General features: G+C 41.8%; 1 protein-coding gene across 9 annotated transcripts in view; it reads left to right on the top strand.

Annotated features, from left to right (window-relative positions):
- Positions 1 to 4,434: 4,434 nt before the first annotated feature.
- The window catches only part of SLC39A14 (solute carrier family 39 member 14), a 44,396-nt gene continuing 27,879 nt past the window's right edge, over positions 4,435 to 20,951 (top strand). For 2 of the 9 annotated variants that reach the window (XM_054998512.1, XM_054998513.1), the window contains exon 1: positions 4,436 to 4,590. The gene's annotated coding sequence lies outside the window, so the exon portion shown is untranslated. Of the gene's footprint in view, positions 4,591 to 4,906; positions 4,976 to 5,113; positions 5,152 to 8,022; positions 8,478 to 20,951 lie in introns of those variants that run through there. The other 7 variants (XM_054998515.1, XM_054998517.1, XM_054998516.1 and 4 more) reach the window with 7 other exon arrangements.

Below are 20,951 nucleotides of genomic sequence, written 5' to 3'. Positions count from 1 at the left end.
TTCAAATCCTATTTTTGCCATGCAGAGCCAGTCTCTCTTTCTCATCCGAACCAACCTCATAGGGTGGTTGTTAGGATAAAATGTCCCATCGGGAAGAAAAGTGTAGAATAATACAAATACTATCACTTTGCCCTGCGGTGAGAGGTGAGGAGTATATCCACCACTCTCCAGCTCCTCTAGATTTCTTCTAAATGCATTCAAGTCAATGGGTTCTGAAGGGTGTAACTTTGCTTAGGATTGCACTTTACGTGGTAAAATTATCCTCATTAGCTAAGACAGTACAAACCTAGTTTTAACTTATCAAAAGAGAAGTTCTATAAAGGGCCCAGTTTTCCAAAGGTCCTACACTATTTCTTTAATTTAATAGTAAATCCCTTGCTGGAATATTCTGTTATAGCCAGTGAATTTCCGTCACCTCAACGATATTCAGGCTCATTATCTGCAACGCATTTGTTTGAATAGTGCTGTGAGTACCTTGGACAGATGGTGGCAAGGGTCAAAGGTAAATCTTGTTCATTTATTATTAATGGAGACAAAGTGCATGATCTGGCTTTCTTCCCTACTTTTCGCCTCCCTTATTCTTGCCCCTTGGCCAATACTGGGTTCAGTGTCTTCCTTTGCACCATGAGCTGCATAGATCCAGTTAATTTCTCATGCTATATGGGGAGCTTGTCGCCCCAGGAATTGAAGATGGCAATTTATTTAGAGAGCTTTAAAAAAAGATGGCATACATTTATGGAAGGCATATTTATTGACAGCTGTTAACCATGATATTAGTGTACTCTCCATGGTAAGAGGCAGCAGAATTTGAGTCCAGTGGCACCTTAGACACGAACAAGATTTTCAGGGTGTAAGCTTTCGAGAGTCAGAGCTCCCTTCTTCAGAAACCTGGTAAGAAGCAGGATACCTCTGAGAACTGAATTCTAGTGCTAGACTACAGGGAAGGGCTGTTGCCTTTAGGCCCTGTTTGTGAGATTGCCAAATGCATCTAGGCTAGCTGGTGTTGGATGAAATAGCTTTTGGCTTGATTCAGAAGGGCTGCTTTGTGATTATCCCATTAAGACTCTGAAGTCTAAAGTGTGGAGGAATATGCATCACACCCTCTTTATATTATAAATATGGGAAATTCTATGCATGTAATGGCAGAGTAGGAAAGCACTGGGTACGGTAGTTAGCGAAGGTGCTGATGACATACATATGTATTCAATACTTTCTAATCCCCAAGCCTCTGTCCAATGACATCTCCCCCTTTTTATGAGTTAGGGTGGGTTGATTATTCTAGAGTAGTTACTAACATATTGTACTAATTCCATATTGCAATAATAGGTTGGCATTATTTTTGCAGTTCTAAACTGTTTTCAGGGTGTTGAAAAGCCCATTCTCCTATCTAGCTCATTTTATACTCCCACCAAGACCATGGCAATTTGAAAGCCCCCCTCCAAAGATTAATGCTGAACTGCATACTTTTCTAAGAAGTCTTTGTTGAAATATGGAAACTGCCCTATGCCATGGAAGATCACTGGTTCATTTATCTTTCTACTGTCTACTTTAACTGAAAATTACCCTACAAGGCCTTTCCCAATATTTGCTATCTGGGATTCTATACCTGGAGATTCCAGAGATTAAAGCTGAGACTTTCTGGCATGGAATGCATGTGTTATATGTATTGATCGTATTGATTTACGCTATCTGTCTGGAGTCTCAGTGAGGAAGGCAGACTATAAATAACATTAAAAATAAAGAAAGCACAACTCCTAGTGTCATATTGTACTAATTCAAGGGTTTCTTCAGATTTTTCCTACTATCTTTTTTTCTCTCCCATTCTTTAACATTATTTCAAGTCCTCCACAAGCATCTTGTTTACTTCTGATGCTAAATAAATACCAACTTTTCCTGCCACTGGGAAGTCCTCCTGTTCAACCCCTATTGAAACAAATGGGATGTGCACAAGAGTACTATTGTATCCTTCATTCATTTCTGTGGGCCTTTAACAAGCAATTCACTGTGGCTTGTGAGCTTAGAGAAAAGCACTTCAGTATTACAAATAGAATTTTAGTAATAAGCACCATCCCGTGCTTTGGGGCTGAGTGGTTTGAAACAATTTCATAATGCTAATTTAGAAGTAAGATCTCTTTTTAAAAGTACCCAGCTTTTATTATTTTTAACCATTATTACAGTGTGATAATTGGGGTGGGGCTGTGACTCATTGGCAGATTATGTGCTTTGCTTGAAGAGGGTCCCAGGTTCAATCCACAGCATGTCCAGTTAAAAGCGCCAGTTACTGGATGATGTGAAAGACCTCAGTCTGCAGCCCTGGAGAACTGCTGGTACTGATAGTAGACAATAATGACCTTGATAGAACAATCTGAATCAGTCTAAAACAGCTTCATGTGTTCATACTGATATTTTTCTACACATACGCACACCATGGCCTTCTGTTTGCAAGATCTGAACAAGGATGTCTATGACAGGACATTTTGGAAGTCGTGAATTCACAGGGTCACCATAGGTGACATAACACTCATGTCTGGCCTACACAAGCAACTGACTGAGGCGATTACTTCAAACCATAGGTAGATGCTTACATTTTTGGATGTCTGCCTGTGTGTGTGTTAAAACTTCCTGCCTTCAAGAAACCAGAACAGCAAGAAGGGAGCTGGGCATGAACCTTTTCCCTTAAGGTGCTAGTTTTTGTTTTATTTTTTACCCTTGCAGGATTTTTTTCCCAGAGATGAGTATTCACAAATAGCATTTCCCCCCATCTGAAATGGTAGAGTCCCTAGCACCTCATTTTGTGGAATGTGCCACATGAGGGCTTTGACCGGAAACATGAATATTTCTGGGAAATAATTAGACATGAAAAGCGGGTGGATAAGAGATGCCATTTCACTATCATCCCATGTCTTATATACATCTCTAGTGTACACAGTGTCCACCAAATGAATGCTGCTGCAGATTTTAAATAGCCATACTTAGGCTCAATAGATTGTTCCTCTTCAGGTATTATGTTTTCCCTAGGTATTGCTGTTCCATTTCAGAGCGGATTGCTCCCAAAGAGCAGCACTCCTTTGTTTATGGTCTGTTCACTAATATCAAACGTATCTGTGTACTGTAGCGGTTAGAATGTTACCTTAAGGCAAAATAGGCAGGTTCAAATCTCCACTCAACCATACAGCTGAGTGGGTGATCTTGGGGTTGTTGTCATTTATCAGTCTAACCTGCCTTGCGGAGCTGTTGTGAGGAGAAAATGGGAGCCATTCTGAGTTTCTGGAGGAAGAATGAGCAAAACGTTCATTTTATTTTCATTTATCTTTTACAGTGCCAGTCCTGATTTCATTTTAATGCACTTTCTTCTTCTATCTGTGTTAACACCAAACAAAGCTAACACTTCATGTTTCTGACAAAATAAGCTCTAAAAATGCATGCCAAGCTAAAACTGGCACCTCATGACACCTTTAACTAAATGTATTCTAGCACAAGCATTCATTAAGCAGAGCTCGCTTCACCAGATGTATGGAGCCTGCTCAGACTCAGGAAAGCTTATGCTAGAATAAAGGCTTTAAAGTGCCACCGGCCTCTTGTTTTATTTTGCTACTATAACCTAACATAGCTACTCAGATGGATTAATGCTACACTAAATATGGCTGCTAAATAAATTGCCTTTTAGATGGTTTATTTAAAAAGTTAGGTACCACAGATTTCTCAGGATCTGTATGTGAAAAGCTACATGAGCGATGGCGAGTACCACAAAAATGCTTGCCAACCTCCAGGAGGGGCCTGGAGATATCCTGGAATTACAACAGATCTACAGACTACAGGCATCAGTTCCCGTGGCGGAAGTAGATGTTTTGGAGAGTGGACTCTATGGCATTATATCCCATTGAAGTCCCTCCCCAAACCCCATCCTCCCCAGGTCCATGCTCAAATTTCCAGGTATTTCTCAAGTATGAGTTGGCAACCCGAGGGGATAGAAAGAAGTCGTCAGTCTTACTAGTCCAAAAGAATAATCCTGAAACAAAGTATGTGTCATTTGGATGGTGCTAATACAAGGCACGATGGTCAATTGTGTTTTTGCATAATTTCTCGGGGGGGGGGAGCTCCCTCCTGCTCTCCAAGCGTCCCCTTCCACGTCGGCCCGAGCACGTCACCTTCTCCCTCCTTTTCGTCTTAGGCATTAAAAAAGAGAGCGCGAAAGAGCCCCCCCCCCTTCGGCCCAGCATATCCCGCCGGCCCATTTCCCCGCTCCCTCCTCCAGCGGCTGCATGGCAACGCCACGTGGTACCGGCTCCGGCGAGGGGAGGCGTGGCTAGTCTAATCACGCGCGAATGGAGAGGCCGGCTCATGTAAAAGAGGCGCTACTCGCCTGGAGCCGGCGAATGGGCTAAGCGTGTGTGGCTCCGTCGGAGGAGGGCTTGCCCTTCTCCTCCCCCCCCCCCCCGCTTCGCCGTTCCTGTGGCGCGCACGCGCAACGGCAGCTGCCAACTAGCTCTTTCAAGCGCCCGTGCTTACGCGGGCCTGGGCTGAAGGGAGCCGGTAAGGAGAGGCAGCGGCGGCGGAGCGCGAGTCGTTCGCTGGTCCTCGGGGAGCAAGGTGAGAAGGGGCGGCGCAGGGAAGAGGATGCAGAGGCCTGTGGGAGCTGGGGGCGGGCTGGGTGAGGCGGGTTGCCCTGGCTGAACTGCGGTGAGGGAATTGGATGCTCTGGGTGATGAGATGGGAGAGCAGGGCTGAGGAGCTGGGGGTGTCGGCTGTGGTGGAAGGGTCTCTTGTAGGGGATGGCAGTATGTGAGGTGATGGGAGGAGGTCAGTAAGAAAATGGGGGGTCCTGAGTGTAGGGACTGGAAGAGAGTTGGCTGCGGTTTAAGCGGGATCCGTCAAGTACGTTTTTTATCCGCTTTCTTTCTCCAAGGGCCTCAAGGCAGCGTGCGACACTCGCTCTTGGCCGTTTCCTCCTTAGAACAACAGCCCTGTGAAGTAGGTGAGGCTGAGTGACTGACCCAAGGTCACTCAGGGAGTCTCATGGCAGAGGGGGATTTGAACACGCCCCTTCCAAGTCCTACTCTGGAACTTTTAAAATTGTACTGCATTGTCCTGAAAGGGGCAGGGACCTGGGATGTGGGTGAACTGGTTGGGTGGGCAGGTGATGCCCTTCAGGTGAGGAGCATTTGGGTGAGGGTTTTCCATACAGGGTCTGGGTAGCAGGATTTGAGTCCAGAGAGCAATAAGATTTTCCGGTATGAGCTTTCAAGAGAGCTCCCTTCTTCAATTATTTGAATTATTTGAAAAAGAGTGCTTTGACTCTCAGAAGCTAGTACCCTAAACATTGTGTTGGTCTCCTTCAAATATTGCTGTTAGATAGATATGCCGAAACTTAGCAGATTCTGTGATAGTGTTACTTGTGTATTGTACCCAGCAACGAACCTAAAAACATTCTCTGTGGTGTACCACTTGTGAGGAATTAAATGATTTGATATAAAAAAGCTAGCTAGGTGCTTAGCACATCTTTAGTGCATACCTATATCTGCATCAGATCTGACCGGAAGGATTTGAGAAGGGAGCTCTGACTCTCAAAAGCTTACACCCTGAAAATCTTGTTGGTATCTGAGGTACTATGGGACACAAATCCTGCTGTTCTACTGTAGACCAATATGGCTACCTACCTAAAACTATCTTCATGGGGGGGGGGGGCCTGACCATCTTACGGGAGGGGGGGATGAGCAAACTGTAGCCTTAATAGTGGACATTGGGGCATGCTAGGATTTCTGTGGTAGAACTGGGTAGGTAGGTCAATCTGTGATGAATTGCATTGTTAGTCAATGGAGATGTGTACACTGTCATATGGGGGGAAATTGTTTATATACATGTATTTATTTGAAGCATCTGTAAGCTAGCCTTTCTTCCAGATAATTACAATGCAAGGTAACAAAACTGTGCCCTTGAGTTGGGCCTTGAGCAGTGAGAATATCACGTTTGGGGATGGGGGGATCTCAAATGAGGCGTATTAATATACAGGAATGATGGGTAATGGTCTCTTGTAAGCAACATTTAAGTGAGGGCTGAGTTCTAAATAGAAGGCATCTTGCCTGGGTGTACAGTTAAGTCACTGACCGGCATGCTTCAGGGTGGATGAATCATAGCGGTGGTCTGGGACTGTTCACTGTTGGCAAAGCTACATAGTCACTGGGGAGCTTATGGCATCATGGGTGCTGTGTGAGAGTTCTAGCAAGACTGGCAAATGGTTGATATACGGGAATAAATGGGCACCAAGATTGTAATTTTGCATGTGCTGGTTACAGGGAGGGGAGGTTGCTGGTTACATGGTAGCATGCAGCTTGTCCTGGGGGAGGAAACAGTTCTAGTTTACATTGATTAGCACCGGCCATTGGAATAGTCTGTAGGCAGTGGAAGGGACGAGAGAAAGTTTATGACATCTGTGTGTATTGATTATCCAAGAGAAACTGAGGATGCTGTTTGTGGGAAAGACTTTGCAGCAATCAGCAGATACTTATGCAGCTATGTGCAAAAATCAAACAATAGATATAAAGTACAGTTTTCTTTTGGCCTGTTCTGAGAAGTATGTGAAGATAGAGAGTAATGAGGAAATAGTGCTTTCTAGGATGCTAAGAAACAGTAAATAGCACACACAGGGTTTCAGTAGAAATATATCCTCTGCAGTTTAAGAGTGCTATAAGTGTTTAGGCAAGGATGATCTGCTGCTTTCTGTCTTAGTGTCAGATGAACATTAGTTTCAAATGATGCTGTGCTTGCTGAGCAGAACTGAGTATCTTGTCCAGCTAGCACAACTTCCTGAAAAAGAGGAGGGTCAAATACTGTCACATCAAGCAGGTTTTCCCTTGGAAGGACAGTTTTTCTTAATTTCAATGGAGGGAAATCTGTGTAATCTAGTGGCAGTAGTACAGGGTATCCACATGAAACTTTTACAACTGTGAATCTCAATAAATATTAAATAAAAACATGTATAGTATTGAAGTTTGCTTTGTTGAGTAGAATATATGTAAAACTTCCTTAAAACTGTTACGTTAACATAGTTATCCAAATTCCACTTTGACACGAGCCTTCCGTGTCGTCTGGAGGATATCAAGTCATTATTGAGCAGGTTTGCTTAGTGTCACGATCCATCTCTTGTACAATATGAGGCTTTTCTTATCCCCAGAACACATTTTTTTGTTGTTGAAACAAACTTTATGCATTGCTTTACTATATGCAAAATGATATGTTATGTCATATAACTCCATTTGGAAGCTATACTTATTCAAAGCTGTAAAGGTTTCATGAGAACACCCTGTATTTTAATCTCTCTCTTAAGAGCTAAGGCTAAAGACTGCATATTACAGGAAAATAACTGTAAATTAGCCCATACAGTTTTCTTTTAAATGAACAGCTCTGGTAGTGAAGAAATAGTGGGATGAGGTCAGAATTGTGTGCCTGTTTCCCTATCCATTTATCTGTTAAAAAGCCACTACTGCTGAAAAGTATGTTTGCCAGGGTAAAACCTAGCAAAAATAAAATATAAATTAGTTAAAATAAATAGCATTGAATTTATTTCACACTAATCTTTTTGGTGAAGCCAGGAATTTAGTGGCCAAGAATTGCTAGACTTCACCAAAAAGATTAGAGAGGATGTTTCTGCAGAAACACAGCTGGCCTGGTCTCTCAGCTATATGTGCCAAATAGGAATTCCAGAGACCTAGAAGAGAATTGCTTTGGGACGAGGGATGTGGAACAAAGGAGTAGCAGAATAGATTAGCCACAGTCTCATATCAGTGGATGATATATGATGGGGCTAGCATTGCCAGCAGCAGGGGTGAATAATGTACATAAATTGTAGGATGTGTCTACAAAAATGTGTTGCTAAAGTCTGTATACTGGTGCAACCTAGGCTTAACAATAGATTGAAAGAATTGGTAACACTTTAAAAATGTACTTCTTTGACATCACTGTTATTGCTGAAAGTGAATTATCCATTTTGTCTACTGAAAGAGTTATCTCAGTGTCCTGCCATGACTATGAATGCAATGCAGGTTATCAGGCATGGGGCGAAGTCTGGGCTCAGCGAGCCCTTGTGACTTGACTTATGCTGGCACTGAACTGGTGATGGCAGCTTCCTGGCAAAGCAGAATGTGTGATGTTTAACAGCTTGCTCTTAACTTTAAATATATCTTGGAAAGCTAGCTGTTTTTACCCTGGTCTGAAAAATGTTCTTGGGGTTTAAAAGAATGTGAAGTCTTTCACTGTTTATTGTTAATATCTATTCCTTTCTTACTTGAGCATCAGCAATGCAATGAAAGTGTTAAACATATCTACTGGATTGCCTCTCTTCCTATGCTGTGCCAAGACAGCTTTGGTCATCTGAACAAACCTTCTACTGGTGCCACCCTGCAGTGGACAAAATCACAGCTGCCCATACATATGCTTTCTCTGTTGTGGCTCCTACTTTATGGAATGGTCTGCTCGATGAGGTCAGAAAAATTTCCACTTTCCTAACTTTCTTCAAACTATGCGAAACTGAATTGTTCAGGACGGCTTTTTAAAAGCAGGTATTAGGGCTGTGCTGTAATGAAATGGTTCAAACAGAAGCTTGGTAAAGGGATAGGAACTGTAGAAAATCCTACTGTGTACTGTTGCTGCAAGTACGCTCCACATCATTTAATGTGTCATATTTAATTGTTTATGCTTTGTTTCAGCTCTGTATCAAGCTTCTACTCATTTTCAAATTTCTGCAAGCCATGCCTTATTGTATTGTTTATTGAATGAACCAGCCATTGATTGTATTGACCTACATTGTGTAATCTGCCTTGAATCTCAATGAGAAAGGCTGACTATAAATAATGTAAATAAATAAATAAAAATATATCCTCTTCTGATTTTTCAGTGGTGCTCTTTCTTGTTTTGGGAATTCTATGAATTCTGTTTTTAGGAATGTGCATGTGATTGCGTATATTGGGGAGTGCAGGTAAAACAAATATGGTCAGAAATGGCCAGATTTCTAAATACTAGCTTACTTACCGAGAGGGATGTGTTGGTGGTATTACAGCTGCTTGAAATATAGATCTTTTGGTTTATTGCTGGTCTCTTGACTCTGCTTTGCTATGCAGAAATCTGTAGGAAGAAGATATTTCTATATTTAAAGAATCTCAAATACAGCTGCTGCTACTGCAGCAGCAAAAAAATCTGCATGCTGTTTCCCCATCGGCTATCTTGTGTGTCTGAGCATCTGCCCACATTTTTGAGGTATTGGCAGATAGCATGATCCGGGTGAAGTGTGTCTGTGTACAGGAAACAAAGATTTGCTCCACAACAGCTAGAGAAAAGTTGTGATGGGCTTATTTCACAGCAAGCAGTCCTCCTGTGTCCTGCTCAGTGAATGCAGTAATTGGGTAAATGAGTTCAAGGCAGAATTTAGTATATCTTTTAATGTCCATAATATATCATTTTATTGTCACTTCTAGTACTTGGAAGTGTACAGAAGTGTACTCAAGGCCATGACCGGCTCAGCACTTTCCATTTCAGTTTTATCTCTTAACTGTTCCAGTACAAATCTTTGTTTGTTTCCTGTACACCGATACACATCCAGGAATTGCATGCTCTGGGTTTTTTCTTTAACCCCCCCCCCTAATTTATGCTGTATTTAATAGTTATGTACCTTTGATAGGCTACATGTGGTGTGCCAGAAATGTTTATGGGGAAAGCAACTATTCAGATTCTGGGAAGTTTTGAACTTTTGTTAGTTATTAAAGAAATTGGCAAGATGAATGGACACATGGGTGTTATGATGCAATTGCCGTTTTAAAAAGTCCCTGATAATGGAGGGGTGGGAGAATTGTCTAGACGGACACTGTCTTCCTGGCCACATGCTCTATGTTCATACTACTGCTCTTCTACTATTGTTTTTAAAACTTTGTTCCTTGGCTTGGGTTTATAAATCTAAAAGTGGTTTATAAATTTTATAAAGACATATGAAAACTTCTGTGAAAAGTAGAATATAAGCAGGGGCATAGCATGTAGTGCAAGACATGCCTAGTATATTGTTTTCTAAAGTTCTGTGACAGATTGCACAAATACTGTTGATCTAGACATACCTTGTGACAACTCTGTGAGGTAGGTTAGTTGCCAAATGGTCAGGTGTTTGTATTTCTTTGATGCTGCAGCCCTGCTATAAAATCTACTGATAACTGATAAAATATGTCAAACTATGGCAGTGGTGGCTGCTCTTGACAATGTCATTTCCCAGATACTGGAACTGAGCCATGGCAAGGGTACCTGGGGAAGGCTTAGAGATGCAAAAGCCGTGAAAAAAAACTGAAAAAAATGGGAGGGAAAACCACAGGAAATGTGTGTGTGTGAGTGTTTTTGTCCTATGAAAAATCAGACTTAATAAGGAAGTGTTATATATATTTCATCTTTTGTAAAAAATCTGCTCTTTCTGCGGAAAAACCATTTTTCCCCTGCCCTGTCACCAAAATTTTTAGAAATTTTACATTTCTGGGAAAGGTTTGACCCAAATAATCATGCAAACCTTTCTATTCATAATGCTCACTTGTTTTCATTTTGCTGCTGCCCTCTCTTAGAGGTACTGAAAGTTTTAGCGGAGGCTAATTTCCACTTGACCAGTAATAGAATCTCCTTTAGAAGTTGTTCTAAGCAAATATTTAGCAAGGTGTAGAAAAGGTTATATAGAAATAAATAATTTTCTCTGTGTGAGTAAAGGACGGTTGGTTTCAGCAGTTGTTGCCTGTGAGCTACTAAATTGTGAGAGTCAGTGTGCAGCTTTATAATTTCATTCTGAATGATGATACGAACATTGAAAACAGAACGAGAGGCAGAGAGATGGAGAGCATCTTACACGTGTCACGTGAAAAGCCCTGGTGATGGCTTTTTTTCTTTAACTATAATGACAGAAAAAGCTGGACTGCCACTGTATATTAATTACAATTATAATAAAATGCCACCAGTTATGTATGTGGCACTTGACAGCATAACAAAAGCAGAAAAGGTAGGTTCCTACCCCAAGAGGCTTACAGTCTAAAAAAATACTCAAAAACACTCAATCTGCAGGACTCATGCCTGTTGGCCATCAACTAGCATCTAGATGGTGCCCTTCTAAGTTCCAGTTCCTCATAAGTAGGGTCTTTTTCTGGGAAAAGAGGTGGCGGAACTCTCAAGAGGAAAATGAGGAAGAAATACATGGGATTCTTTGAAATCATATTATTTTCAAGCACTATTGCAGAGTATTTTCAAGAGGTGCCGGAACTCTGTTCCCCTGCGTTCCCCCTGAAAAAAAGCCCTGCTCATACATCTTTAGAATCTTAAGGCTGCTAGCAAGAAAGAGGCAAGGCAGCATGGTGTAATGTGGAGTTTTTCAGACTTTAGCAACTTGACGACTCCCTTTTTGATTTAAAAATTACAGACTTCCAAAACCTTCCCTTGCCAGCTCCTGCTAAATGGGGGACAGCCTCTTTTTCTTTTCTTTTTCTTTCTTTTTAATAGCTCTTTATTCATTTTCTCATATAGGAATAGGGGAGGACAAGGGAAAAGGGAGGGAAGGAATATCAAATATATATCATAGAGTCTGCTCGAGTTAGAATTCTACTTATCTATGTCCTTCCATCATACCATTTCAGCAAACATTTAACTTTGATTATTAATAATACAGTAGTGTCTTCATATAGTTACTACATTCAAGTCAGTATACTTATTTTTTATCCACTTATAAAATGGTGGCCATGGGGCTGCAAAATCTTCTATTTGTCCTTTCATTAATGAAGTTAGTTTGTCCATTTCTGCATTTTCCATTATCTTCGCTATCAATTCTTCTTCTTGGGGTATTATTGCTCTTTTCCAGAAGGATGCCAATAGAGCCTCTTTTTCATAGCATGTGTGGCTAGCCATGCTTGTCCTGTAGAGGCTTCAGTCCTCTTACATTCTCAAAACATCCAGAGGAGTTAGCCGTGTTAGTCTGTAGTAGCAAAATCAAAAAGAGTCCAGTAGCACCTTTAAGACTAACCAATTTTATTATAGCATAAGCTTTCGAGAATCAAGTTCTCTTCGTCAGATGCCTGATCAAAACTGGGCAGATACAGAAGAGGAGGGGGAAAGAGAGGGAAGGAGGGGAGCATAAATCACAAGAAGGCAGAATGCAATTAGCATAGAGGCAATCAAAACATTCCTTTGCTTGGAAATGTAAACATTTCCTTTTGGTGTGCAGTCAGTTTGTAGCAGTGAAGGTATCGAGAACTGTATCAGCTACATTTTTTAAAAAAGCTTTAGCAAGGTTGTTTGTATTTCTGTGCTACCTACAAAGGCAGGCCTTAGCTGATTGTAGTGGGCCACACTAGAATAATTCTTGATCCTTGATTGGAAGAGACTTTGCTCGAGAGACAGCTGTGGACACAGCAGACAACTTCTTTACTGGTTAATAACTTCTACATAAAGGCCAACTGAGCAGGGGTCAGAAGAGACCGAGGAGAAACTTTCAGAGCTGCAGTTAAGATTAGAAAGAGACCAGCATCACACATGACCCAGACTTTTGGTTCCCAGTGCCCTGAGTTATTTGGTAGAAGGGAAAGATAAAAATGTGATAGAATTTGATGCTGCCAATTTTTTCTCCGAAGGTCGTTCCTGCTAGCTTTTGGTTCCAGCAAGCCCTTTGGAAATGATCGCTTTCTCCCCCTGTTTTTTTTTTTGGTTTTGTTTAACATCCAGCCTGGTGATGAAATCTGGGGAACTTAAAATTTTTCTCACTATTTTACAATGATTTTCTTGGCCCCAATAAAAGTAAAGAGCACTTTCTGATTAGCCCTTTGAGATTATCTGAGAGCTGTGAGTCCATTGAAAGAGACGGAAGCCAATTCTAGCCCTTCCCCTGAGATTGTGTTTTTGCCCCTGTTCCTAGAAGACTGGGGAGTGGTGAATTCCTTTCCCTTCTAAGCTGTAAAGCTTGCTGGGCTAGTCAACACTTGCTCAGTCCTAGCTTATCTTATAGGGTTGTTCTAGAGAAAAGCAATAGAAAACCATGTATGTTGCCCTGAGGTCCTTGGTGTATGGGATGTGGTAGAATTTGTTATTTCCAATCCCTCCCTTCTTCTAAATTTTATTCCTGCTATATTTTGGTTCCAGTAAGTCCAAGTCCTGCTGACTTGATTTCTTTTTCTCCCTTTCCTCCTCCTGCCTTTTTTTGTTTAACATCTACCCTGGTGGTGAAATCGGGGTGACTTGAAAATTTTCGACTATATTATGATGGTTTTTGTTGGCCTTAATGAAGGTGTTGTCCTAATGTTCCTTTTGGGTTCTTTCTGTAAAGAAGAGCCAGTGTGGCTTTGGACTTGAACATGGGCTGCCTGGGTTTAAATCTCTGCCTGGTTGGGCCATGTACCTCAGTCCAGTCTTCCTTTCTATTTCTACCCTACCTCACAGGGTAGTTGTGAGCCAAAAACGGAATTACTCCATCCATGGATGCCATCCTCAGCTCCTTGGAGAAAGGATGGATTATACATTATTATTATTATTTATTATATTTATATCCTGCCTTCCCTGCAAGGGGGCTCAGGGCAGGTTACAACAGAAGATAAAATATACAAGATAAAATCACAATAAGTTAACACAGCTTTCTAATAAAACAACTGCTCACCGTATAAAAAACATATAACATCTGACGGAGGTGGAAGTGCGGCTTAACCATGTGTGGTCACTCATATATAGGGGGTAGATGGTCAATACCCCCTACAGACATAGAGGAGACCAGGAGAGAGGCTCATTTAGTGGAAACCCTGATGGCCTCAACCATACGCCTGGCGGAACATCTCCATCTTACTGGCCCGCCTGAAGGAGACAAGATCTTGACGGGCCCGGGTGTCCTCAGACAGAGAGTTCCACCAGGTTGGGGCCAGGACCGAAAAGACCCTGGCCCTGGTTGAGGCCAATCGAGCCTCCCTTGGGATCAGCTTACTGGCTGATCTCAGCACCCTCCGGGGAGTATATGGAAAGAGACGGTCCCTCAGGTATGCTGGTCCCAGTCCGTTTAGGACTTTATAGGTTAATACCACATCAAGACACAGGCAGCAGTGTTCTGGACCCGCTGTAATTTCCAGGTCAGACTCAAGGGAAGTCCTGCGTAGAGTGAGTTGTGGTTGATTGCGCTGAAATCGTGTTGCCTAATCAGATGGCAATAAATTTTAGTTCTGAATTGGTGATTTAAGGGTGTGAGATTGTTACCATGTTATTCATTTCCTTGGAAGCAGAAAATTCATAATGATTTAGTATAGGTCTGGAAGATCATCCAATCAATTGTGTGAATGTATTAAGCTGCCTTCCATCTAGCTCAGTGTTTGACTTGCAGTTGCTCTTCAAGCTCTCTGGCAAAGTCTTTCTTACTACCTTCTACTGAGGATTCCCTTCGTGAACATCAGTAATCGCATATAAATCCTTCTGCATACAAAGCAAATGCTATACAGTTGAGTCATGGCCCTACTGAAGGCAAGTTCCCACATGTTAGCAGGGTAGCTCATGGCTTTTTCAAATTATAGCATGCCGTAAATTAACAGCCAGAGGAGCCATGTTGTATCTTACCAGAGGTATTTATATCTGTTCAACTTCAAATGGCTTGAGCAAACCATGCCACATGAAATAAGAGTATTCAAGAGGTGCATGATAGTTGTTGAAAAAATCTTGCCCTTTATTACAATGAAGGACTTGAACTTGGGCTTACTTCAGCCACGTTGATCTTGACTACCCCACTCATCTTGCCTGTATGCTCCCGAACTCCTATCCCTTGGGAAACAGACTTCTTCCATCCTCTTAAACCCAATTCACATGTGCTAAAATGCTTATCTGTTCCTCTCCCATTGTTGATGTGCATACATGAAAGAAAAAAAAGCAGTGATGATAGTGACCAAGAACTATAAAATACTGGGAAATGATTGTGGCGAGTATCTCTTTAGGCATCAATTTTAGGTTAGATTATACACCTGAACTGCTGTTGTTGAATTATGTAGCAAATTTCTCTGCCTCTCCAAGAACTAGTTTTGTATGCCATCACAACTGCTCATATTGTATTTACCAGACCATGGAAGAAAACCTTTCCTGTGCAAAAAAAGTGTAATTAGACAAACTAAAAGATATATTCTGTATGATCTGACTGACTGTATAAATGTCTGAAGAACATTTATATTTGAAAAAAAGGATTCTCCAGGAGGATAATTAATAGTTGTTTATTTGTATTTACGTCTGCTGTGTTTGTTACTAACTTTTTACTGATGTATGTGCAACTTGCCCTAACCTGGATAGCCCAGGCAAGCCTGATCTCAGAAGTTAAACAGGGTCGGCCTTGGTTGGTAATTGGTTGGGAGACCTCCAGCGAAGATCAGGATTGCAGAGGCAGGCAATGGCAAACCACCTTCTTCAAAATTGCTGCCTCTATTTCCCAAGCTATAGCTCCACTTTCAGTCATGGCTGACCCTAGAAAGTAGAGGGAGATGGAAACTGTTTTGGCTCGTTCTCTGCAGGTTGGCAAAAAGCCTTCTGTTGATTACAGTTCTGGCACATACAGCAATTAAATGAACGTACAATGAGACTATTCTTTTAAGCTCTTTGGAAGAGTTTTCTTAGCCTTTCCATTATCATGCTGCCTAACCTGGAATCCAGCTCCTGTATAGGCCATCTGTGAAGCCTAAGGGCCTAACTAGATCTTACATTGTCCCACTCCTGTCAACCAGAGATACGCTGGGAGTTCTGTGCTAAGAACTTCCTTCTCAGTCACACGAGGGCCCAATTTTAACCATAATTGTGATGAGTGGGGGGTTTAAGCCCTCCTTCACATCATTTTCCTGTGTCACTGTTTGTCCAATTGGGTCATATAGCAGGTAGCCCAACACTACCTGCAGATATCCATAGCAGGCCAAAAAGTAGCTCCATGGAGCCATTGCACATCAGGAAAATGTTGTCCCTGTAAACTGTGGTCTTGATATGAATTGGTTTCCAGTGGGACTAAAAAGCCTGGAACTCCCAGTGCAGATATGGCCAACAGGAATGAGGCAGATATGGAGGGAGACGAGACAATGTAATGTGTAGTTAAGCCCTGAGAAGGGCAATCTTTCCAAAGCATTGCAATAGGAATAATTCTTTCCTAATGTAAGCTGCAGTGGCGATGTCAGTACCAGTAAAAATGTTGCGGAGGCTATTTGGAGTTGAAGACTTTGTCCAGACATTCCACTGACATGTTTATTTCTCATGTAACAATCGACTTGAGTGCATGTTTTGGCCTAGAGGCCTAAATATTGGCCATACCACATACTCCTTGATCTCCTACTCCAGTTCTGCTTTTCTTCTTTTGTGTAGCATACACTGTTTGCTCAGTCTCCTGACCTTACATTTCTCTAAACTATAAGACTCATTAGCTGTGTTACCTGCATTGCATTGAGTTTTGGAGCTGGCAGAGAGGAAACTCGAAATGATACAATCAGTAATTTACTCATTGTTTCCATGAATTCCAGTACTGCATGTTCCAGAAAAGCTACTTAGGGCTCCCCCCTCCATTCAAAAATTTCTTCATTTACAACTTTCTGCTTAACTATGTGACTTGGTTTCTTTTCCATGAATAAATATTCCTGTGTCACACCAACCGTAATTTACTCTGCTTTTCTCTGCACTTTCATTACAGCACCCCAGAATTTGCTGTATCTAGGTCTGCATCCCTTATTTGCTTTCTGGAGGTGAATACAACAGTAGGTTGAATGCTATTGCATATTAATTTGATCAAATGAAAGCAAAGAAAAGCAAACAGCACTCTGTTCCCAGTTGGTACCTAGGCAGAAGGAAGTACCTAAGAGCCAGTTCACAGCTAATGCAGGAGTTCTGTGACTGTATGTGCGATTTTACCCTAAAAAGCTACTGCCAAGAAGGAAGGGAATCTAGATTGCAGCTGTGTTCAGTGGGAAAGAAAACCCCACATACCCCTTGCACCATTAGAATAGAAATATGCAGCCCCTTGGTCAGGAATAAAACAGGTACACCTATATGACACCCAGCATGGAATAGTCATTTGAGTGTTGGTCTAGGATCTGGGAGGCCCAGATTTGAATCCCCACAGTACCCTGGAAGTTTGCTAGGTGACCTTGGGCAGTCACATTCTTTCAGCCAAACCTACCTCACAGGGTTGTTGTGAGGATAAAATGAAGGAGGCGAGAATGTGAGCTGGATTGGGTCCCTGTGGGTAGAAAGACAGGGTATAAAGTAAACAAATAATATTATGCTTTGTCTTCAGAGGAAAAATAGTTTCCTTTACAGGGGCCTCAACTGTGTGTCTTGTGTATGTGTGCCCCACTTGTGATCTTGGAAATAGAGACAGTGAAGAAGGAGGATGTGAAATCTTCTAGAGGCCTACAGTCCCAATATGGATGGGTAGGGAGTCCAAGGATTGTGTTAGCACCAAAACTGGGGAGTCCAGATTTGTAGTTACAGAACTCAGTATCACATATTTGTAGTAGATAGCATTTGTTGTATATGGCCAAAGGCCGTTATAATCAATCACATACTTTGCGTATAGTTTGGCCCTTAGTCATTTCTCCCTGCTGCTTGTACTTTAAGAATGCTGAAAGTAGGAATAGCTGGTGCTGTATGTTCTAGCAGAACGTTAGCTAATCCTCAGTGGTAAGTATGGAACATTAGCTTAAAATTCTGACTAAGCAGATAACCATTGTATAGGCAAACAATGGTTATTGTTGCTGCTGGGTTTACACTTGAATTCCATTTAGGGCAGGTGGCAAAAATTCATGCTGAAGAATAGTAGAAAGAGGGAGTGCCTGATCCTGCAGCCTACTACTGATTATGGGCCACAGTTACATACCTGAGTGAATTACATGAATCAGTTATGAATCTGTCTAGTAGAAGGGGTAGAGGAAAGGAACCCTATTAGCCACCACCCAAAAAAAAAAAAGGCACAATACCACTGTGCAATGTGAAGCCGTCCCAAGGAAAGAAATGTCACTTTGGAATTGCTCAAACCCAAATACTCTCTTTTTGTAGCTACAAACACATTTAGATCCTGTCCTTCCTGTTGAAGGAGTAACAGAAAACATTATGTGCTTCTTACAGTTATTACTGATTATGTTAATTCACATGGTGCATTCCTAAACACTAGGCAGGGTTTCAAAAAACCAACAGTAGTTTAGGAAAAAGAGAACTTAAATAGGTCTGTTATTCCACCTAAGGTCTTATTTGGGAAAAAGTTAACTCCTCCCCATTCCCACAGGCTGACTTCATTTCTCAAGGAATTCCTGACACTTTCTGTGAAACAAAGATCTCAAAGATGAAATAAGCTCTTAAGACTGTGAGAATGTCGATCTTTTAATAAGTAAGCAGTGAATTTTGCAGTTTTGAGTTTCTTGTGATACTAGGTCCAGCTTTATTACTAGAGAAGCAAGGCAAATCAGCTGCAAAACAGACATTCTTTCAGCATCACTTTGTTTGGAAGATGCCCCCTACATTCATTCAACTGATCTGGTCCTGTGAATCCATGCTATGTTTACCATGAGAATAAGCTACTCTAATGGACTCTAAATGAGTTTGACTTTAAAGACATTTCATTCGCCAGTTGGTACAGATCTCTGCAGCCCAGCTACTATCAGACACAAAGTGTAATGTGCATGTTGTGCTCATTCTGCATGCACTCCATTGGTTACCTATCAGTTACCAGGTTCATTTCCAGGTTCTGGCAAAGCCCTTAATGGCCTTGGACTTACATATTTGTAAAACCACCTCTCTGGCCATGGCCTGCTATGACAGCTTCATTCATCTGAGTTATGTCTTCTGGAGGTGCCACCCTGCAGATGATTAATATTGCCAGTTGCCCATTCATGTGCATTCTCTGTGGTGGCCTCTGCCATGTGGAACAGCTTGCCTGAGGTGGTCATGAAGGCCATGACTCTTCCATTGTTTTCCAGAATGTGGAAAACAGAAATGTTCAAGAGGGCGTGGAACAGGTTGGGAAGTTGCTTCTATAACGGATAGCATTGTAAGTCTATTGCAGTGTTTATTGAACGTATCACTTCCCTTTTTATTACCTTTGTAGCAAAGTTCCTCTACCTTTGTAACTCCCTCTCTTCATTAAGGTATGCCATGCCTCAGGCAGTTTTTGTTGCCTTGCACAGTTCTTTGCTTGCATTGTTTTCCAGTTCTGTAATCGTAGTCCTGCTGCGTTTTTTTATTGGAGGTTTTTGCTGTCTAAATTTGTTTTTTAATCTGCCTTGGGGTCTCAGTGAGAGAAGCAGGCTATAAATGAAAATATTGTTAACTTCATCATTACTAGTGATAATACTTGGAGAAATGACAGAGGAACCTCTTCCTTTCCTGTCATGACTGATACCACGGTGGGCAAGGATCTTCCTAGCCGAATAAATGAGGCAGGCCTTGCTACTCCAGTGATGGCTTGGGCCACTATCTGCCTGGATAATGTCCAAAACTATTCAAGGTCAGACTCCAGAGGAGACTAAAGTCTGCAACACATCAGCAGAAATGAGTGTTTAAAGTGGCCATGAGCCTAGTGAATGGGTGTGGAGGCTCCATTCCTCTCTAGGTCATAGACAGTATTTTTTAAAGAGCATGAGTAGCCAACACACACATGCCTCTTGTGAGCGTAGCTGTGCAACAAAGTCATCCTTGCCTTAGCATTGACCCTTCTGCCTACATGCTGCACCTGGTAAGGTGTTTTACCTCAAGCTAGTGCAGTTTGCCCTAAGACAAATTCTGCAACAAATTTAGCTCTGGCTAAAAGCAGGCGACTGTCTCAGTCTCTCTAGTAAGTTTCCAGTCCCTTGACCATTCCACTCCAAGCAGCTGACATATGTGGCTTGGGGCTCTTACACTTTGACATGGTGAAATTGGACTACATCTGTAACTTGCTTTGCAGAGTTCTGCCATTGGCCAAGTCCTGTCATGTAAAATTTATGGTAGCCTCTGCAAAATGCTCTAGCAGGACAGTGTATAACTGTAGCTCCTGTATCAAACTTTCTTTTAAAGAGCCTGTGAACGAATGTATGATGAGAGGATGGAAATGGTGGCAGCTGACCTTCCCATGAAGATAACATAGCATTCCTTGTGTGATAAAGGTTCCCAAAGCACAGCATGGATTATTCTCTTGCACCACTGATAAAACTTTCTCACTTTCAGAGGCTACTCAGTTCAGCAGACTTAATCAGGATCACATTTTTGTCTCAATACCATGATGTTTGGAGGAACGTGTTGCCCCCTAGCACATTCGGCGGTCCCAGCAGTGTCAACACTGTTCTTTGAGGAGGTCTGTGTGTATTTAAATAGGTGAGGGAGAAAGTAGGTCAGGAGAGGGGAGATGCAAATACTCTGTTAAAAAATCTCATGTTGCAGGTTGGTATGTATGTTTAGCTCAAAGTCATCCAGCAAGTTTCATGACAGTGTGGAGATTTGAACCTACGTCTCCTGAGGCTGATTTCACACGGATTGCCAACAGATGCTGGCTTAGATTTTAAAACTGGATAAATGGTACTAAGCATCTGCTTAAAGAATAAACTTGATTGACTGAATTTACACCTACATTTAATACAAACTTGCTGAAATCTAAAATTATCTCTACTTTAATTCATGATTAGTGCTCCAAGTGCAAATGCAGGAATTGGGGGAAGGGGGAGGGGAATTTGCAGGTCAAGTGTGATTGATATGACACCTTATGTACTGTGGACGCAGGAATCGGCAGTCCTAAAGTACTGGAAGTGTTATCCTGTGTCAGAGGATCATCCACTCAGCCTGTCTGGTTAAGCTCGTGCTGCATGCCATAGTCTCAGTCCGTTCTGCTATTTTCCTTCGATTTGATGTCTGAACTGGCAGGCAGTGTCATGTGAAACTTGCTGTAATTTTCAGCCAACATTAAATCTTTGTCCAAAACAGAGTCCCTTATTTCATACTTTTTC

This window comes from Eublepharis macularius, chromosome 14, assembly GCF_028583425.1.
Source record: "Eublepharis macularius isolate TG4126 chromosome 14, MPM_Emac_v1.0, whole genome shotgun sequence".
Lineage (NCBI taxonomy): Eukaryota > Metazoa > Chordata > Lepidosauria > Squamata > Eublepharidae > Eublepharis > Eublepharis macularius.
The sequence above is the reverse complement of the archived record's forward strand: the minus strand, read 5'-3'. Positions and strand labels throughout refer to the sequence as shown.